This window comes from Canis lupus, chromosome 3, assembly GCF_011100685.1.
Source record: "Canis lupus familiaris isolate Mischka breed German Shepherd chromosome 3, alternate assembly UU_Cfam_GSD_1.0, whole genome shotgun sequence".
Lineage (NCBI taxonomy): Eukaryota > Metazoa > Chordata > Mammalia > Carnivora > Canidae > Canis > Canis lupus.
This window is the reverse complement of record NC_049224.1, coordinates 66,056,905-66,078,943: the sequence shown is the minus strand read 5'-3', so window position 1 is coordinate 66,078,943 and position 22,039 is coordinate 66,056,905. Positions and strand designations below refer to the sequence as shown.

Sequence of the window (22,039 nt, the reverse complement as noted above, 5' to 3'; positions counted from 1 at the left end):
ATTAGAAGAAAGGTCTCCAGCTTCCAGAACCACATTCTTTTCTCATCCCCTGTGTTAGTGGAAAGGAACTCAACTGGCAGGGTAGTGATTCAGACTTCATAATTAGATGGTGAAGGATAATTAATCTTGGGTCCTGAATCAGCTCCCTGCCAGTATGCTTCCTTTCTCTGTTCCAGTTCTCCATAGCCCAGACTCCCTCAGAATCGCAAACCCAAAACCACTAATTTTAGCTTGGCTTAATTAATTTCCCCTCCAATGTCTCACCTATTGCCTTTGCTCTTTGTTATGCTTCTATTGAATTTCCCCATAGATTATGTTTGTTTCCTTAGAGCCTGGAGGAAGGACAATAAATGTGCAATTCTTCACTCTTTGCAACAATCTTCAAGGACATGGTAGAAAGCCCCTCCCCCTTTCCATTTTTGAAAAAACCTGCATGAAATTGACATTATGCACATGTACACAGTTTGTAAAGGACTGCCAAGAACAAAGCCTAAAGGAATGGATATGCTTTTATTTTAAGTTCTATTTTGGGTAAACAAGGTTGAACATGCTTCAGTGGCTCTCACTGTCACCAATGACACTCAAATTATTCTTGGTCAAGCCCTTGCCAGCCTCCATGTGCATAATGTAAAGGAAATCGAAATAAGATTTGAAGATTTGGACTCTAATGGAGAAGATTTGAGAATGACCCAAGTTTCTGCTTTTGTACCAGGATAAATAATGTAGGCATCCTCTGAGAAGGGCAGCATTGGCAAAGAAACTAACTTGGGGAGAAAATATGGGTTGAAATATGGGAGAAATTAATGGGTTGTTTTGAAATGTTGACTTTGAGTTGCCTTTGAGACTTTAATAATCTTAACCATAATTTCCTTTCTTTACAAAACAACAAACTGGATGGATAAAGAAGATGTGGCTTATGTATACAATGCAATATTACTCAGCCATTAGAAACGAAAAATACCCACCATTTGCTTCAATGTGGATGGAACTGGAGGGTATAATGCTGAGTGAAGTAAGTCAATCGGAAAAGGACAAACATTATATGTTCTCATTCATTTGAGGAGTATAAATAATAGTGAAAGGGAATATAAGGGAAGGGAGAAGAAATGTGTGGGAAATATCAGAAAGGGAGATAGAGCATAAAGACTCCTAACTCTGGGAAACGAACTAGGGGTGGTGGAAGGGGAGGAGGGCGGGGGGTGGGGGTGAATGGGTGACGGGCACTGAGGGGGGCACTTGACAGGATGAGCACTGGGTGTTATTCTGTATGTTGGTAAATTGAACACCAATAAAAAATAAATTTATTAAAAAAAACAACAAACTCCTTCAAAGACGTATTTTTACCCATTATCTCAGGTCAAGATTCACAGCAGGAGACCATGAGAGAGGGGGCTTTGTGTGGACGTTTCTTACTAAGAAGTGTTCATCCCTCTGCTTAGGAAGGCAGATTCCTACAGAGGATAATTCTGGTTCAGTCACCCAAAAAGCCACAAGAACAGTGCAAGTCACAACCCAGAGTATCCAAAATGAAGGTAGTGAGGTGAACAAGGAAGACTCATGTTCCTTCATCTGCCTTATTGTTTTCCCATTTCTTGGGATGCTCTCCTCTTAGATTTTTTCAGATCTACGTCCTTATGATTCCAGTCTCTACACAAATATTCTCTCATGGAATCCTTCACTAACTACCTAATATAGAATCTTCGACTACTGCACTTGCCATTGCTACCTCACCCACCTCTCCTCATCATCATGATAAATGCCACCTCCCTTGCCTCTACTACTCCTAACATTACCCTCAATAAGACTACCACCCCCCATCATGCTCATCACCATCCCCATCATTGCCACCAATACTTTCATCACTGCTACCACCAGCCTCGTGCCACTGCTCTTCACCTTGCTTTGATTTTATTCCCAGCACCTTGCACTACTTGATGATGTTATATTCCATATCATAGGCTTGCTTAGAGTTGTCTGTCTCTCCCCTCTTGAATACAGACTCCTTGACTACAAGGACTAATTTGATGTTGTGTCACCAATGCCTCGAGCATGTCTGCCACATGGTAGAAATGAATAGACTGGTTGTCTGTTTAAACACTCCCTAATGAGGAACTGGAAAGACAGGGAATAACTATGGAGGAACAACCTGGAGGAAATGAGAAGGATTTTAAAGTAAAAGCTAAAGAAAGGAGTTAAATTACCCAGGGAAAGGGAAACCTCTTATTCTGATGCTGAAAATGAGGTGTGGGGAGGATTTCACAACTGACTCCATTTCCTGTGGGAGGTACCTTATATTTTTGCCTGTTTCAGCCCCAACTAAGCTCATTAAACATAGTCTAGGGAATTTCTACATTTTCTAATTGTTTCATTTTTAACCTTATTTCATGAGCTTATCAATTAATCTAGTATGTTTCATTCACATCTGGTATGAAATGCCTTTATGTCATTTTATGTGCTTGAAAGTAGAGATTCTCCCCTAAGATCAGGAGCATAACAGGGATGTCCACTCTAACCACTGCTATTCAACATAGTACTAGAAGTCAGCCTCAGCAATCAGGCAACAAAAAGAAATAAAAGGCATTCAAATTGGCAAAAAAGAAGTCAAACTCTCCCTCTTTGCAGGTGACATGATACTGTACATAGAAAACCCAAAAGACTCCACCCCAAGATTGCTAGAACTCATACAGCAATTCGGCAGTGTGGCAGGATACAAAATTAATGCCCAGAAATCAGTGGCATTTCTATACACTAATAATGAGACTGAAGAAAGAGAAATTAAGGAGTCAATCCCATTTACAATTGCACCCAAGAGTATGAGATACCTAGGAATAAACCTAACCAAAGATGTAAAGGATCTATACCCTAAAAACTACAGAACACTTCTTTTTTATTTTTATTTTTGTTTTTGTTTTTGTTTTCTACAGAACACTTCTGAAAGAAATTGAGGAAAACACAAAGAGATGGAAAAATAGTCCATGCTCATGGATTGGAAGAATTAATATTGTGAAAATGTCAATGCTACCCAGGGCAATTTACATATTCAATGCAATCCCTATCAAAATACCATGGACTTTCTTCAGAGAGCTGGAACAAATAATCTTAAGACTTGTGTGGAATCAGAAAAGACCCCAAATAGCCATGGGAATATTGAAAAAGAAAACCAGAGCTGGGGTCATCACAATGCTAGATTTCAAGTTGTACTACAAAGCTGTGGTCACCAAGACAGGGTGGTACTGGCATAAAAACAGCCACATAGATCAATGAAACAGAATAGAGAATCCATAAGTGGACCCTCAACTCTATGGTCAACTAATATTCCACAAAGCAGGAAAGACTATCCACTGGAAAAAGGACAGTCTCTTCAATAAATGGTGCTGGGAAAATTGGACAGCCACATGCAGAAGAATGAAACTGGACCACTCTCTTACATCACACACAAAGATAAACTCAAAATGGATGAAAGATCTAAATGTGAGACAAGAATACACCAAAATCCTAGAGGAGAACACAGGCACCACCCTTTTTGAACTTGGCCACAGCAACTTCTTGCAAGATACATCCATAAAGGCAAAGGAAACAAAAGCAAAAATGAATTATTGGGACTTACTCAAGATAAAAAGCTTCTGCACAGCAAAAGGAACAGTCAACAAAACAAAAAGACAACCTACAGAATGGGAGAAGATGTTTGCAAATGTCCTATCAGATAAAGGGCTAGTATCCAAGATCTATAAAGAACTTATTAAACTCAACACCCAAGAAACAAACAATCCAATTATGAAATGGGCAAAAGACATGAACAGAAACTTCACCAAAGAAGACAAACATGGCCAACAAGCACATGAGAAAATGCTCCGCATCACTTGCTATCAGGGAAATACAAATCAAAACCACAATGAGATACCACCTCAGACCAGTGAGAATGGGGAAAATTAACAAGACAGGAAACAACAAATGTTGGAGAGGATGTGGAGAAAGGGGAACCCTCCTGCACTGTTGGTGGGAATGTGAACTGGTGCAGCCACTCTGGAAAACTGTGTGGAAGTTCCTCAAAGAGGTAAAAATAGAACTACCCTATGACCCAGCAATTTGCACTGCTGGGGATTTACTCCAAAGATATAGATGCAGTGAAACGCCAGGACACCTGCACCCCAATGTTTATAGCAGCAATGTCCACAAAAGCCAAACTGTGGAAGGAGCCTCGATGTCCATCGAAAGATGAATGGATAAAGAAGATGTGGTCTATGTATAAAATGGAATATTGGCCATTAGAAATGACAAATACCCACCATTTGCTTCAACGTGGATGGAACTGGAGGGTATTTATGCTGAGTGAAGTAAGTCAATCGGAGAAGGACAAGCATTATATGGTCTCATTCATTTGGGGAATATAAAAAATAGTTAAAGGGATTAAAGGGAAAAGGAGAGAAAATGAGAAATATCAGTGAGGGTGACAGCACATGAGAGACTCCTAACTCCGGGAAATGAACAAGGGGTAGCGGAAGGGGAGGTAGCCAGGGGGATGCGGTGACTGGGAGATGGGCACTGAGGCGGGCACTTGACGGGATGAACAGTGGGTGTTCTGCTATATGCTGGCAAATCGAATTCCAATAAAAAATACATGAAAGAAAGAAAGAAAAAAGAAGAAGAAAGAAAGAAAGAAATCAGACTCAGAGGGGAACAAAATCTCTGATAGTAACCTGGGGCTGCCAGTGTCATTGTCTAACCAGTGACAGAAAACTTTCCAGGAAGGCAGGAAAAGAGAAGCAGTTCAGAAACTCCTCCCAATGCCTCACATGCTGACATTGATCTTAGCACAGCCGTGTACTACTTATCACATTTGATCCCATAGAAGCAAAATATTTTAGAGGAAAGAATTCTAGATACTGACCCAAAGGAACCCCTTCTGGTGGCGAGGTGATCTCAGGCCAATGATTCCTTGTTTCTGAGTCTCATTTCCTTTGGATCTAAATGCTAGGTGGAGTAAGTTGGCCTCCATGGCTCCTTCCATCTGTGGGGTCCTTGTAACCCTATAAATGATCAAACTTATATTATCACCCATTTTTCACAAAAGAGGAAGCTGAGGCTCAGGTACCTGAGGCAACTTGCCCCAAGCCACACTGCTCTTGAGCCACAGAGCCAAACCTAAAGTCCAGATCTGCCTAGTTCTGTAGCCAACCTCTTGCCATTTCCGACACACTGCTTTTGCTGGGGCTTTGAACCGAGATAGCCATTGGTGTGCTGCTGATAGTTCAACCCCAGGAATCCATGCTCCAGATGGGGCTATAGCAGAGGCAGAGGTGGAAAGCTATGCCCACAGGCTGGACCCCTGCACTAACTTGCTCAAACTTTACTCCTTGGCTCTGCAGCTTCTTCATTCCACCAAGGTACACTATGCTCCTCATCACAGCCTCTGGTGCTGATGTAAAAACTGTCAAATGATCTGGCAACCCCAGGAGAGAGAGAGACGGAAAAGGGGCAAGAGGAAAAAGGCAATTATTAAATGAACATGGTGCCAAATTAGACTCAAGGCTTTGAGGACCAAGTGTGACTGTCTTCTCTGGGGTTGGGGAACAGTCTGGCCAGTGAGGGAGAGCCTGGCTTTGGTTTCTGAGCATACCTGGCTTCATTCCAGCCTGCTGCTTCCTGTGTTAGTGGGTAGGGTAATTCTCTCTGAGCTTCTTTCCTCACTATAAATGGGGGGAAAATACCCACCTCAAAGACTTGTAATATGAATCAGAAAAAAAAGCTTGCACAATGTCTGACACCTAGTAGGTGTTTGACAAATTGTGGTCATTCTTATTTTTTAATGAACTGGGAAAGGGAGGGCTCATGTGAAGTGGCAAAATAAGCTATTTGCTGTCCTGAGAAGAGGGATTTCTTCAGACAAATGGTAGCACCTTCCTGGGGCATGGTGCCTCTCTCTGACATCTGCCATTCTGGCCCAACATGGTACCACACCATGACCCAGGCAGGTAATGCTGTTGCCATGGTTATGGAGTTCTGTGCCCAGTCCAGCTCTGGCCATCCAGGACACACAAGATGTAGGTCAACAGTTCTTCGTCTGGAATAGAAATGGAAATGAAGCTGTTAATGAGAGAGGCATGAGATAATCAGCCTTAGGACTATCACTAACTGTGCATCTGGAAACAACTCACTTGACTTCAGCAGATGGTTTCTTCATTTGTAAAAGGGAAACACTAAACCCTCATTCAAAAGGTTGTTTCAAAGATTGAATTAATCTCTGCATGTGAAATCACCAAGGATGGTGCCTGACACATAGGAGGTCCTTACTGAGTGCTAGGTCTTTTCCTCTGTTCTGGTTATTTTTAGTGAAACAGGGAGAGGGGAGAAGGAAAATGAGGGTGAAAAGAATGGGAAGGAAGGATGAAGGAGTGGAAGGAAAGAGGAAAAGGATAAGGAAGGGATAATGAGTAAGAGAATAATAACCATAACTATAGCAAAACATGCATTTCATATACTGTTGCCCCAGGCCATTTGTACACATAGTGGGCAATCTCCACTGTCTTTTTTTTTTTTTTTCTCATTGCTGCTGTACCAAATTATCACAAAGGTGGTGAATGAAAGCAACACAAATGTATTGTCTTGTGGTTCTGGAGGTCAGAAGTCTAAAATGGGTCAGCAGGGCAGTTCCTTCTGCAGGCTCTAGGACAGAATCCATTCCTTGCCTTTCTGGCTTTTGGAGGCCACCCTCCTTTCTTATCTCTAGCCTCTACACACACACACACACACACACACACACCCAGAAGCATCCTTACAACTGTCCATCTCTTTGTCATATCCCTTTCTCTAACTGCAGGGGCTCCCTTTTCCACTTACAAAGGTCCTTGTGAATACATTGAGTCCACGTGGATAATCTAGGATAATCTCCTATCTCGAAATCACTACCTTAATTCCATTTGCAAATCTCTTTGATCTTGGAAGGTAATATGTTCACAAATTCTGGGAATTACGATGTGGATATATTTTGAGGATAGAAGGGAGAGGGAGTCATTATTCTACCTACATCTACACAGGCTAAAAAGTGGGTATTATTGTCATTTCAAAGGTTAAAAAATAATAAAAATATGACTCAGAAAAATTAAGAAATTCTCCAAAGATCACACATTTGTAAGTGAAAGAGGAAAAATGCAGACCATACTCCATTGGACTCTGAAACATATGTTCTTTCTGTAGAATATGTATTAAGATACTCAGGAAGTGTTCCCTTTAAATCCAAGAAAGTTGTTTTGAATTATCTTTGAGGTTCACCCTGTGTCTGATATTTTATGTTCAGGAAAAAAAGCAAAGGCTCAGTTCTAACTAGTGTCTACCACTGCTGGTTTCTCTTCTCTGGCTCTAAACTAAAGGGGAAATGTGAAAGAGTCCTGGGACATCTACTGAATGGAAGAAAATAATGGAGAGTAAGCATTTTCTGAACAAGAAGTTAGGAAAATGCATAACAAGCTCTGTTCCTATGTATACTACCTTGGAATAGCAAATACAAAATCTGCTTAAGGGATCCCTGGGTGGCGCAGCGGTTTAGCGCCTGCCTTTGGCCCAGGGCGCGATCCTGGAGACCCGGGATCGAATCCCACATCGGGCTCCCAGTGCATGGAGCCTGCTTCTCCCTCTGCCTGTGTCTCTGCCTCTCTCTCTCTCTCTCTCTGTAACTATCATAAATAAATAAAAATTAAAAAAAAAAAAAAAAAAAAATCTGCTTAAGATCCTGAAATATTCCCCCATTGGGCTTTTCTCCTGGCAGCCCAACCATCAAAATGAATGACAAACACATTGGTGTTTTGCTAATTGAACCAAACAGGAGGTAACTAGTCTTGAGAAATTCTATAATGAAGTAATTAGTTACTCCATCAGTAAACGGAAATAATCACAGATTGTAAAAGCTGAAAATAAACTTTCTAATTATAGATGAGGGACCTGTGGCCCATAAATGTCTGACACTTGACACAGCTATAGGGGACAAGGCTGGAACAGACATGCAGGTCTCCTGGCTGCTGGTCTAGGATACTTTCTACAGTACCTTTCAAACTTCTTGAACATGACTAGGTAATTTCCCTGTAAACTGAAGCATCAGATATAGAATGACATATTGCATATACATGATAGGCTTTGCTCCAGGTGTGAGATAGATTGCTGAAAAGTCTGGAGTCTGTGTGCAGTTGGGTCTAAGGCTGGGTCAGGAAGAATCCTTGGATCATATGTACCTATTTGCACACTATCTGATGAGCTCACTAACCCACTGAGCTCTCAAGGACCATTTTTTTTTCTTTTTAACTATAAAAATAATGAATCATGATTAAAGATCACTTGAAACATTTTTTAAGGTAAAAATAAAAATAAATCATCCTTCATGAATTCCACGTTAATCACCATTAATATTATGAAGAATTTCCTTCCAATTTTCTTCTCTATGTCTACTCAAAAATTCTTTGGAGAAACAAACCCCTCTTCCTTTATATAATAAAATATCACTGTTGTACAACAGGCCTCACACTGTTCTATCAGTCTCCAAGTGATCTTTGCCCAGGCCAGAGTGATTTGTACATGCATGCCCATGTGAACCAAGCCCAGACAAGACCTCTCTGAGACATTTGCTAGAGTTGTCAGGAAGGTTGCTCTTACTCTGAAACATGAAGTCCCTGCAACAGATTGACCATGGACTCTTGCCTTCATGTGAGGGAAAGTCTGCCTAAAAAATAAAATGAAGCTGAAATAAACAGCTAGGAGAGAGAAGGCAAGAGACAGGGAGAGGGAAAGAGAATCCTGAAAGTATCATTCCATTTGAATGCCTCAGCCTAAATTTTCTTATAACTAGTTCAGCCCAATAGATTTCCTAGTTTTTCTGAACCAATAAATCTTCTTTTTTATCAAGTGTCTGTCACGCACAATTAAAAGAAAACAAATATACTGGAATTCGTTGATGTGTACAAGTGGCAGACACTAAAATGTGAAACTGGCTGGTTGAGGTAGAGTGTGAAGCTGTGAATGGCTGAATTGCCCAGCTCCAAACAGAGTGCAAATCCTTGTACTAATGAAGACTCTGTGTTGTCACTTCATGATATATACATACAATTTGGTGCCTTGCTCTTTTTCATTTACACAATTATAATGGTGATGACAATAGTTTGTAATTGTTGAATATTGAGCACTGTGTATTACACACTTTCCAGTCATTTTATCACTCAGCCCTTTCTACTGGGAAAACATTATTATAATCCGCATTTGCAGGCCTGAAAGAAGTTAAGAAACATGCTGAAGTTCAAACAGCTAAAGGGATTCAAACCCTAAGAGCAAAAGTTCTTAACTATTGTTTATTTATATTTTTAATTTCATAACCTATTTCTTTTTTTAAGATTTTTTTAAAATTTTTTATTTATTTATGATAGTCAGAGAGAGAGAGAGAGAGAGAGAGAGGCAGAGACACAGGCAGAGGGAGAAGCAGGCTCCATGCACCGGGAGCCCGACGTGGGATTCGATCCTGGGTCTCCAGGATCGCGCCCTGGGCCAAAGGCAGGCGCTAAACCGCTGCGCCACCCAGGGATCCCTTTTTTTTAAGATTTTATTTATTTATTCATGAGAGACACACACAGATAGAGAGAGAGAGAGAGAGAGAGAGAGAGGCTCCCTGCATGGAGCCTGATGTGGGACTTGATCCTGGGACTCCAGGATCACACCGTGGTCTGAAGGCAGACACCAAACCTCTGAGCCAACCAGGGATCCCCATAACCTATTTCTATGGATTACTTCTTTCTTGTAAACATTTTAATAGGAGCCTAATATTCCATTGAGAATATGTAACAATCCTTTCCCTCTTTTGTTGAAGGACATAGCAAGACATAGGTCAATGCTGCTGAGACAAGGTTTAGATCTTGGTAACAAAAATATTAATCTCCCCAGGGAGAGTAGATTCACATGGGGTTTATTCCCACCCTCCTTCCACTGGACCATGGTAACTTGAACCAGTTTTCTCCATCACTACTCCCTTGGACCTCAAAAGATAATAAGATTGGTTGTAAGAAGAGGCCTTCTACAGTTGGAAGTAAAGAAGGGAGGCTGCTTGTTCAACAAATAGTGTTGACACCTACTCTATGTGACTAGGACTATAATAGTGAACTAAACAACAGAAATTCTTGTCCTTGTAAAGCTTACATTTTGCTTTGGGGAGACTGGTCAAATCAACCAATCCATTAATCAATCAATTGAAATCAATCAATCAATACAATGTGAAAGATGCTAACTAGTAAGTGCGACAAGAAAAAAAAATGAGACAGGGAAAGGCTGCAAGTGAACAGTATCATTGGGAGAAGCCTTCAGTGTAGAGGTGACATTTAAGCAAAGACTTAAAGGATGTGAGGGGCAAAGCCATGTGGCTGTATAAGGGAGCCCTCCAGGAATGTGTTAAAGCAAACACAAAAGCTCTGAGGCAGGAGAATGTCTTGTGTGCTTGAGGCAGATTCAGGAGCCCAGTGGAGTTAAGGAAATGGGGAGCACGGTATTAGGAGACAAGGTCAGAGAGGACACAGGATCAAGAGCAGAAATTGTGGGGCACTGCATGGCATGTGAGTACTTCATTGTTTACTCTCAAAGAGATGGAAGACCATTGCAACAGAGGTGTAAGATATCTGACCTAGAATTTAATAGGATCCCTTTGGCCCATGTCTGAGAAATAGACTATAAGGGAGCAAGGTGGATGCAAGACTGATTAAGAGAGATGACAATGACTTGTGCTAGAGTGATAAGTGTACATAAGTTGAGAAGTAATCAGGCCATAGACAGGTTGAAAATAGAGCAGAAAGGATTTGATAATAGGTTGGATATAGGGCAAAGGAGTGAAGGATGGCCCCTAGGATACAAATACCCACCCCCAAAAGCATCTTTGTTTGTACCAGGATTGTTGGGAAGCTGAAGTGGACCGTGGCCAAGGCCTTCATCTTCCCTGGAAGCAAGTGGTAGGTGGCTGCAGATGGTCCATGCCACTCCTCTGCTGCAGTCACTTAATGGAAAGGAAGGTTATTTTGAAAATGTCCCTAGTAATTGACTTTTCTAATACATAATTGGTAATATTTGAGCACTATAAAGTTATTGGTCATTAAAAACGTGCCTTTCTCAGTATGCTCCAGGTGAGTTTTATTTTTCTGCTAGTCCATTTCTTCATGTTTTGCCAGTTATTTCTGTTCTATGCAGTTTTTGTTGTGAGCAGTAATAAAAACTTGAATGTCAAGAAATTATTTTGAGAGCTGACATAAGTTACAGAATATAACAAGAGAGTATCGCTATTAAATCTCATTATTATAGTAAAATAATACATAGAGTTACCTGGGAAGATCTTAGGTATATATGGTTTAACAGTGGATGTCGAAGTGGGGGAGATTATGAATGATCTTTTTGATTTTTCTTTTTTTTAAGATTTATTTATTTATTCATGAGAGATACAGAAAGAGGCAGAGACACAGGCAGAGGGAGCAGAAGCAGGCTCCATGCAAGGTGCCTGATATGGGACTCGATTCCAGATCCTGGGATCACGCCCTGAGCCGAAGGCAGATGCTCAACCACTGAGTCACCCAGGTAAAAAGAAATAGAGTAGAAAAATACTGAAAATTCTGAAAAAAAGACAAATTTATTTAAAAAGCATTGGTATTTTAACATATTCCATAGAACATGAAAATTACCAATATTTCACTGGAAAATAGGAGACTGGAATTTTAATTTCAACCAAATCTTCATGTTGACCAAACTGTAGTGATGCTCAGTTTGTTTTTGACCAAGTTGTCATTCATAACTCATACAAAAAAAAAAAAAAACAAGCATGAAGGCATGTGCAGCCTCATGGAGAAGCCAACAGGTGCTTTGGTCAGATCCCTAGGTTTTAACACAGGCACAACTCGTTGTTACCCTTTCAACCTTGGAAAATGTATGATAAATTAATACATGGATCAGTTTCTTCATCTGAACAGTGCTAATGATAAGTTTCTCTCTTAAGATTATTGTTGTGAAAAAAATTATAATGCCCCTAAAATATCTCATCACGCTGTTTGTCATAGGGTTAGTTCTCAGTAAATCGTAACTGTTATTATCCTTTCAGACCACTCCTAAACATCTTGAAATTCCCATCTGTCAATCTTCTAGCTTCCAATCTGGATGGCTGCTGCTGCCTACTGTGATACTGGGTCCCTGTCAGGAACATCATATGTGTGAACACAGCCTCTCATGTGCTTGCTCTGTTATAAGGGAATGAAGCAGAGCTAGAGCCAGGGAATGCTTATTTATTCATCACCCCAGACCCCATGAAGCATTCTGCAATGTGCCCAGTGGGCACTGCAAACTCTTAGCCTAAAGAACACTTTATGTGGGATTGCTGTATATGCAGCACAGAGCACGTTGTATTATTAATTGGTTTTAATGCTTCTCCACTTAGTCTATTTTTCTCAATGAGGCTGATAGCTCTTGAAACAGGGACTGTGGCTGATATATATTGCCTTCTTAGTGTCTGGGAAAGTCTTTCTTACAAAGAGAAGTTTATTAAATGATGGATTAATGGATAAATGGATATATCAATAAAATATGTAAGATCAGCCCTTCTCAGATGTGTGGATGTGTGTGTATACATATTTATTTCCTGGCCTATTCATTTTTTATGCAAAACAAAGGGAAAGTCATAGCAATAGGGAAAAAATAGTCACTTTAATATCTTTCCAGTTCTATCAATAGGGCAAATTTAGCTTTCTCTGAATATTTACCAATAGTAATAAAAAGGCATAGAACTGATTTCCCAATTCTCTGACATAATACATCAGTTAATATTGTGTTCACCAGAGGGGAATATATATGATATAAAAAAATATATAAATAGGGTCTATTTAAAATTCTAAAAATGTATTTAACTTTTTCTTAAGTGATGAGAGTTTTAATACTACTAATTGCTTAATGGAAAGGAAGGAAGGCAGAGAACAAAGAAAAAAGGGAGGCCTTCATAAGAAGTCCCTGGGCTCATAAGAATGTGTTTACTGAGACTTCCTTTTGAGTCTTTACCTTTTCTCTTTTGTGTACACATGAACGTTTAATGAAGGTCTATCTAACTTACTTTTGGCCCATCATTTTCAGCTGACTCGCCCTCCAGCTTCTTCCCTTTTCCAAGCAGATTACCTCACCTCCTATCTCATGAAGACAATATAAGCAACAAAAACAAAATAACAAGCCAAAAACCTAGAAACTTACCCTGTTCATCTGCACATTCTTCTCCCCTTCTATAACAATGGAACTGGTGACTCTTCTGCCATCTGAAGTTCAACCTCATTAATTCAACTTCCTTAGAGACTGAACTCATCAATTATCTCTCCCCTTCTCTAACATACTTTCCTTTTTTAAAAAATAATAAATTTATTTTTTATTGGTGTTCAATTTGCCAACATACAGAATAACACCCAGTGCTCATCCCGTCAAGTGCCCCCCTCATTCTCCTCTACCCAGTCCCCCCCTCCCCCCGCCCTCCTCCCCTTCCACCACCCCTAGTTCGTCTAACATACTTTCCAATCTCCTCTTCTGCTTATAGCTCCTCATCAAGAAGTGAACATTCTCAAATTTGCCCAATTAAAATAAAACTGTCCATTGCTCCTTATGCTCTTCGAAGTACCATTCTTTCTACCTCTTCGAACATCTTGAAATACTATTTTCACTGTGTCCTTTTATTACTCTGTCCTACCATGTAATACATGAGCACATATGAATATGTTGAAATTAATAGACATTTTATGTTTTACTTTACTGACCATCCTGCAATGCATGCACTTATGTATGGAGGTACACATCTATATACATGGATATATACATCTATGTCTCCAGCCCAAGATCTCCTCAGAAGAACACATCTAGTTTCATTTCTTTCCTCTTCAGTGAGGAGACCCCAGACTAGGTCATTACCACAATAGCTCCTCCCTGTTCCACCTGCTTTCACAGTGTTCCCTTTGGCTAATTGTCTAAAATGCAACCAGATAACAAATCTGATCATGTCTCTGTTACTTACCATCCAAGGACTTCCAGTTACTCATTGGATAAAGTCTACAACTGTAAGTATAGGTGTTTATTGGGATGAGTAGGGGTTATGGGCTCTTGACCAGCAAAGTAGCAATTTTGCCCAGATTTATATTTAATATTTAATGTGGGTAATACTTCTTAATATCTTTGCTAGATAGCAGCTATTGTTGAATATTAATAATATCCATTGTCATCATGGGGTCTGTAATAGGCTTTAAAAATAACACACACATACTCACATACAAATATATTGATGTATTTCTCCCTTTCCTTCAAAAGGGCCTATAACCATCTGTCTGCTTCACCCTCCCCTTCTCATTTCTCAGCACTTCCCAGCTCAAAACAAACCATTTCTTGTTCCTGACCCTTCTATATCCTTTCATCTAGCAGAAACTTCACATTTTTCCATTAGCTATTCTCTCTCTGAAAGACCTTCTATCTACTCAACTTTATCAGATTTCTTCCTTTTAGATTCCAGACTTAATTCAACCAAATATTCCCTACTTCTGAAAAAAAAAAGGAAAAAAATGGAAGCCCATTTTTTCTGATGTTTTATTTCCCAGTCTAGCAGAGTGTTCATAAAATATTAGAATCTCTGAAAAATTAATAAATGAAGTAAATAAAATCAAAGAATGGATGAATGGGTGGATGGATGGATAAAACAATAGACATGTGAATTAATTAATTAAATGGGTGGATCTATTTCCTGGAAATCCCTCTAAATTGTGGCAGAAATGAGGGAACATGTGCCTGGCCTCATCTCATTGGTCGGTAAACTAAATCTTAAAGATGTTATTACATGTATAAGTGATCTAACTACAAGAATCAAAATGAGAGAAAGAATTCATTCTTCTAAGTTTATATAAGGAATCTGTGCTCCAGATTGAGATGTACAGTTTCTGCCTGACAACACCATCAGCAGATACCACTGAGTAAATAAAAATTTCTCCCATAAAATCCCATAAAAACTCACACTTTTCCAAAACATAGTGCTCTGAGAACTTTCTCTACTGGGAGTTGTCCATCTAGTCCTTAGAGATCACCTCTCTACTGTGTCAGAATTTGAACTTGACACCCTCTAAAATCTTTCCAAAATTGAAGATTCTGTAATTTATTACAGGCTCTGAAAAGGACAGTGGGAGAAATGAGTCTCAGAAGTATCAGGCAGGGTCAAATCAGAAAAGCAGAAGCCACACTAGGTATTTCATCAGAAAAAAAAAAAAGTGTTAGGAATTAGTGCAATAAATGCTAAGTAACAAAGCAGAAATACAGTTTTGTAGGTTTCCAGCCCTAGAATTAAAAGGCAGAGTACAGAGGATGGATTTGGTGTTGGAATACTAAGAAATGATAGCTTAATATGAGATAAATACAGTAATCTTGCTTTCTAAAAATGTTGACACTTGCAGTCATATAGAGAAGAACAGAACATTCTTTAATAATACTGGGATCTTGCAGAAGAGTAGCTGAATAAGCAAAATGCAAATGGGAGATCTGCAAAGAAAAGTTAATTTTGTATATTTGGAATGGCTTTGATAGCCAGTAGAAAGAGGCCCAAGTGGAAGATACCAGACTTTGGAAAATAAAATGTTCATATAACACAAGCTATGTATGTATATAAAAAAGTATTTACATAAAAGAGAGTTGAGCAGAATCTTATTCTTTCCACAGTGAGGCAAAGCAGGCTTAAACCACTAGGAGTCTATCAGATGAGAGCTGGGCCTCTAGAGCCAGGAAGCCCAAGTGTTAAATGCTGATGCTGATTACCTCTCTGACTTGCACAATGTGCTTGACCTTCCTGATCTGTGTTTTCTAGTCATTAAAATTGAGACACAAGACTACCTTCTTTTAGAACCGAAGAGGATATTTTCATTCTTGTTCTCTACCCATACATTTGAAAGCTCCAACTTTCCCCAACCTTTCTCATTAGACAAGGTTAGTCAAGGTTACTTTGACTAACTCTGAAATGGCTTTATACCCAAGGCCAGAGGAATCACCATTCCTGTTCCCAGCTGGTCCAAAAATTTCAGTCATGTTCTGCTTTTTCCCATGTGACTTCATCCTCCTGCCTCCAAATTAAGCTCATATTAAACCACATGAATTCATCAAACAACACATGAGTTAAGCACATATTAGGAAAAAACAGAATAGACTTCTTTCCTTCATTAACCTAATACAGTCATCAGGGTAGAAGGGTGTTACTATGAACATTCCTGTGTTTTCTCCACAGATGAGCAATATGAATCTTCACTTTCTCTACCTGAAGTTGAATTATTCTATTTTCTTCAAAACATGGTTGAGAGTGAAGTAAATGAGCAGTTTGGATAAAATGATTTTTTTGGCATTTGGGTCAAAAATATACAAAAAAGTTGTCAATAAGTAAACAATGAAAATATGTGATGAAAAGCTCTGTAAAATCGGATCCAACTACAGACTCTGATCAGAAAAAAAAAAAAAAGTTTTTTTCTTTTCTTTTTTTTTTAAATAAAACTGAAGCAAAACAAAGAAAAATATGCATTTGCCCCATCTGTTACTGGTCCATAGAAAATAGCATGGGGTTTACTCAAATTCAATTTGTTGACACAATCACACATTGGGCAAAAGCAATCTAATTTTGTCTCCAAAAGCAAGTAAGGGTTTGCCACACTAGATTCTTTCTACAAATTGCATTACTATTTTCTCTTATTTTAACTAATTACCCACAAGGGTCCTCCTTCCAAGGACAAATATTCTATCATGTGCTGTTACAATTGGTTAAATGGGAGATGCTTAAAATGTTTTCTTTTACTTTTTTTCCTTCTTTTTTTTTTTTTTTGGCACCTCAATGACTCTTCTAACATAGACTCAGATTTGAATAACCACAGCTGAAGCCATAAATGGAAGTGCAAATTATGTCTGCAGATGTGGGGAGTGTTTCCCATCACACACCAATATTCTCCTGCCTCTTAATCTAAAAACTAATAAGATAGTTCATGGTTTCAAAGTAAGCTTTTCCATGCTTGGAAATCAGAAGAACATGTTATGATAATAATTTTTAAAAGATTTGCAATGGAAGAGAAAAGATGATGTGACAATTGCTGTGGGATAAAATGCAAATGCCATGGATTTTTCAAAGGTTAAGATTTTCTCAATTGTTTGTTTTCTGCAAGTTATCTCAGTCCTGTATCATAATTCTCATTTGCAGAATGTTTTTCAGGTCACAGTGCACTCCTGTTGTGATTTCATCATTTGAGTTTTATAGCAATATCTGAGGAAGAAATTACCATTATTCCTCTCTTAGAGGTGAGGAAACAGACTAAGAGGTTGAGTGATTTCTTGACCAAGGTCATACAGCTAGCAAGAAGTGGATCTGAGATTGGAACCCACATGGGCCTGGCATCAAAACTGATGCCTTTTCTTGAAATACGTACTGACACAGGTCTCTGCTCTGTCTCCTTTTTAACCTCAGGAGTCATACTGGAGAATCTGCCATGCATGGAAAAGACTTCCTACTTTCATCTCCTGTGGACTTGGAGTACATACACTAGTTTTCATTACTCATTCTCATTTACCTCTGCAGTGCCTATGAAAGGTCTGGCAGCAAAGCACCTATCCATTAGAACACCTCTGACTGGGCAACTTAGTTTTCTATTTAATGTACATTCATTGAGTCCTGTTGGAGGGGAATCAGGAAATAGAGATGCAGAACCATAGTCTAGTCCTGATACCTGGTGGGGAAAGCAAAGGGGAAGGGGGAGCAGGAAGGGATGGAGAATGAGGAGGGAGGTGGGCAGAGGACCTGATTTTCCCAATCATGACATATAGTGCCCATGAATCCCACTCAGGCTTTGGTTGACCTCAGAGAAAACTTTGTGGGACCAGAAGTGCAGACCCAAAATAAAAAATCCATCAGGAACAGAGTAGCTGATGTAGAATAGTCCTGGGTCTCAGCAGGATAACCAGCTAGAGGCAGAGGAAACACAGGTTCTTAAAAATAACTTGTTCTACTCTCACACTGTGAAATTTTATATCCTCAAAGATAAAGACAGGCAAAATTACCAGAGATGAGAGGAGTGGGGGGATGGGGAAAATGGGTGTGGGAAGCCTTCATATCAGGCTTCCAGGTATGAAATGAATAATTCATGTGGATAAAAGGCACAGCATAAGGAATATAGTCAATGATATTGTAATAGCATTGTATGGTGACAGATGGTAGCTACACTTGTGAATATAGCATAATGTACAAATTTGTCAAATCACTATGTCACACACCTGAAATTAATCTAAACGTATGTCAAATACACACACACACACACACACACACACATATCAGAATTTTCTGACTTAATAATCTGAGACAAATATGCAACTAAATTTCTGCCAGTACTGCTTCATTTATTCCTCACAACAATCTTATGAAATAATTACTGTTATTTTCCCTTTTACAGAGGAGTAGAATAATGCTCAGAAAGGTAAATCACTTTCCCAAAGTCACAAAGCAGTAAACTTTTTTAAGTATAAATGTTCTCTTCTGTAAACCAGGGCTTGTAATAGTCTCCTATATGGATTGATGTCACAATGAAAAGAGAAAATGTATGCACTGGAAAAGTGTCCAGCATACAACAAGTAACAGGTCTTTACTCTGTTATTTAAAGCAGAGACATACATGTGATTTGAATGCAGGTGGCTAAAATCCCAGGTTTTACTGCCAGATACAAGGGTTCAACTATTTACTTGAAGATGACATTTTCATCTGTGTGGGTTGTCTTGGCTCTGTAAGGTGTCCATGCTTCCTTGTCTCTACATGCTAATAACAGTAATAGAAAGTGCCTCCCAGAGCCGTTCTGAGAATTAGATGGGGCTCTGTGTTTGGTAGGTAGAATGCTACCATTGGTCCTGTGATCTCTGCCCATCGGTGCTGTGTCCTCTACAATCCCTTCCCCTGGAGCATGGGCTGGACCTGTAACTTGCTTCAGCCCAGTAGAATATGTCAAAACTGATAGGCGTTCACTTCCATGATAAAGTTCTATTACGTAAGACTTCACTTTAGCACAGGGGAGAGAGATTCCTAGCTGACCTTGCAGAAACAAACAGCTATCCTGTGAACTGCCTGGGGTGGGGGTGGGGAGGGGGAGACAAGGAGGGAACTGTGGGCAACATCTAGATTCCGAGCATGGCCTCCAGCCAACAGCCAGTAAGAATCATGAGCTTTAGTCATAAAGCACTGGGAAATCATCTAAATGACCTTGAAAGCAGATTCTTCCCTAATTGAGTCTCCAATTGAGAACACAACCCAGCCGGCACCTTGACTGTAGCCCCATGAGTCCCTGAGCAGAAGACTCAGCTCACACTCCTTATACACAGAAACTAACAGACAATAAATAAGTATTGCTTTAAGCTTATAAGTTGTTGTAATTTTTAATGCAGCAATAAATAATCAATGGATGCATATAAAGCATTTGACACAGAGCTCTGTACGTGTTAGCTGTATCTTCTGTATATATCAATCAATAAACAAATATTTATAAAGATTTTTACTTATTCATAATATATTCCTACAAGACTATTCTAGTACTTATTGTATCCATTCCTTCTGATACAGTTAAGATAAAAGTCTTTTTTAGAATTTTAGTAGTTAACTTTTCCTGGATAAGGTCTAGAGTTAAAGAATTATTCTACAAGCCCTATGCAGCTGTTCTGTAACAAGTTCTCAGAGAGACTGTGGGTGTATAAGATTCAACTATACCTGAAATATTAAGGGCCTCCAAATAAAGAGGGACTCTGTGGAGTGAGTGGGTGAGAACAGACTTTATATAATAAGCCATGTCATTTCTTTTTAGCTTTTCATCATATTATTAAATTAAATGACAATTTTTGGCAGATTGAGTAATAGTAGCAAACATCCAGTTCAACAGCTATGATACAATATGCACATGCTTTTAAAAGCCTATCTAACAGCCGGTTGGAATTCAGCCTGAGATGAATTCATAAACACATATTTTATAACCTGCTTACTTGGCTATTAAATAATGAGGCTGGATTTATCTAGAAATTATTTAATGAGTGAAAATAGGACACTTTCAGAGTATTGTGGATGCTCCTTCTCTAAAGCTGTCAGTGTATGGGGGCTTTGCCCTCAGACCCCAGACATCCTTAGAGAAGCTAATGTCATTATGATGAACATATTGACAGAAGCACTGAATGACAAACCAAAAGGAATTCTGCCTTTCTCTGCAAAGAGCTCTCCTTGGCTACAACACTAAATAAGAATTCCATTCACACAGTCTCCCATACTTAATCTCATTTTTTTTTAATTATATCATTCCTAAAAGAAGAAACCTTTTTTTTTTTTTTAGGTTTTTTTTTTAGCGAACTTACCGTCTATGTTTTCAATAACTAAATTGAGCACCTATGACAAGCCAAAAAATAAATAAATAAACACAGATAAATCTAAAGGAGTTTAGCAACTCCACTGAGGATACATGTTTGGAGAGCACAAGGGTTGTTAGAACCCCAGACTCATGGCTTAACGGTATTAGACTGCTATCAACATGTCCTCTGGCTACAGCATCACTCATTTGTTCCTGTCATAAAGATATAAAATACAACTTTAAAAAAGTAAGATTCAGTATGAAAGAATAAGCTCCACAAGACAAAGGACGCCTTATTCTGAAGGGTTTGGTCTAAGACTGTAATCATCACTGGGGAGGTACAGAGGTATGTTCCAACTCAATCCTCAACACTTGGTGGCCCCAGACAGTGTAACAGGGAAGCACCTGATCCTTTACTGCCCCACTCATGTTGAAATTTTTGTTTGTAATTGTATTATTAACCACATCTCTGAGGTGTGCTTTCCAACTATACCTTTTTAGATGGCTATTGAGATGAACAACAGCAATAAAAATATCTCACCACTTATTTACCATATTCTACTCTCAGCGTTTGTAACCAACCATATAAGCTATTCATGCATGTATTTAACAAATGACAATAGAATACCTCCTAGATGGGGCATAGTCAGGATGGAGTTCATTTCCACTAAACAAGAATAATCTCAATTATTTTCCCTTGTGTTAACTGCATCTCCCACCCCCTGCTTTCAGTCTTTGCTATGAATTGTATCTGGCTTCTGTTGCTGTACCCTAGCAAAAGCATTCTGTTATTCCCAGATTTCATGGAGAGATTAGCATGCACAGCTTTACTGACTGACTGGTCATAGGCATGAGGAAGAAGCATGAAAGTAGAGACTCCTGAACCCATGGCATGTAGAGAAGACACTAAGAGAATTGGCCCTGTAGCCAGACTACATGGATTTGACCTGGCTCTGCCACTCAGTAGCTGTGTATGATCCCAGCTGAGCTACTTCACCTCTAGTTATTTAGCTCTATCTATAAAGGAGAATAATAATAATAGTAAGTACCTCACAGATCTGTTGGAAGAATAAGAGCTAGTATAAGTAAAGAACATGGAACAGTAATTGACATTCAGTTAGCACTTGGGAAGTATTAGTTATTGTTATTAAAAAGAATATTAAATATTTCTATCCAAACTCTAGATCTTTTTGTATAGCATCTGAATAAACTTTCCCTAGTATATTGGAAAAAATGATCTTACCAAACCTTCTATATCTTTGGGGGGGGGGGGTGGATTCCAAAATTGTTACCATAAACATGGATTTTTATTTTATTGTTAGGGTAAGAAGAAATAAATGCTATTTTTAAAACTATGATTTAAAACATACATGGATTCTCTTTTTCTGACTTTTTCCCTTCTGAGTCCTTCTCTTTCTCAGCAAAGGAGTTAAGATTTGCTGATTCTTTTGTTATGCTCCAGGCCATTGCCAACTAAGCTTCACTCTTGAGCCAGTCTACCTGGGTTTCTGTCGATGAGAACTTGGAAATGTACTTAACTCTCAATGCCTCAGTATTTTCATCAATCAGATGGGGAGAAATGTTGGGCCTACCCCTTAGTGTTGTTGGGCCAGCATAACACTTTGCATATATAAGCTCCCAAT

The 22,039-nt window shown here is 39.1% G+C and overlaps 1 long non-coding RNA gene across 19 annotated transcripts in view; it reads right to left on the bottom strand.

Moving 5' to 3' along the window:
- The window catches only part of LOC102156687, a 214,232-nt gene that overhangs the window by 102,084 nt on the left and 90,109 nt on the right, over positions 1-22,039 (bottom strand). For 3 of the 19 annotated variants that reach the window (XR_005357203.1, XR_005357199.1, XR_005357222.1), the window contains 2 exons: positions 10,905-11,011; positions 5,061-6,061 (listed from right to left, as the gene is read on the bottom strand). The exons of 10 other annotated variants lie outside the window; for them this stretch is intronic. This is a non-coding gene — a long non-coding RNA (uncharacterized LOC102156687). Of the gene's footprint in view, positions 1-4,888; positions 5,028-5,057; positions 6,062-10,880; positions 11,012-22,039 lie in introns of those variants that run through there. 6 more of the 19 variants (XR_005357204.1, XR_005357223.1, XR_005357220.1 and 3 more) reach the window with 6 other exon arrangements.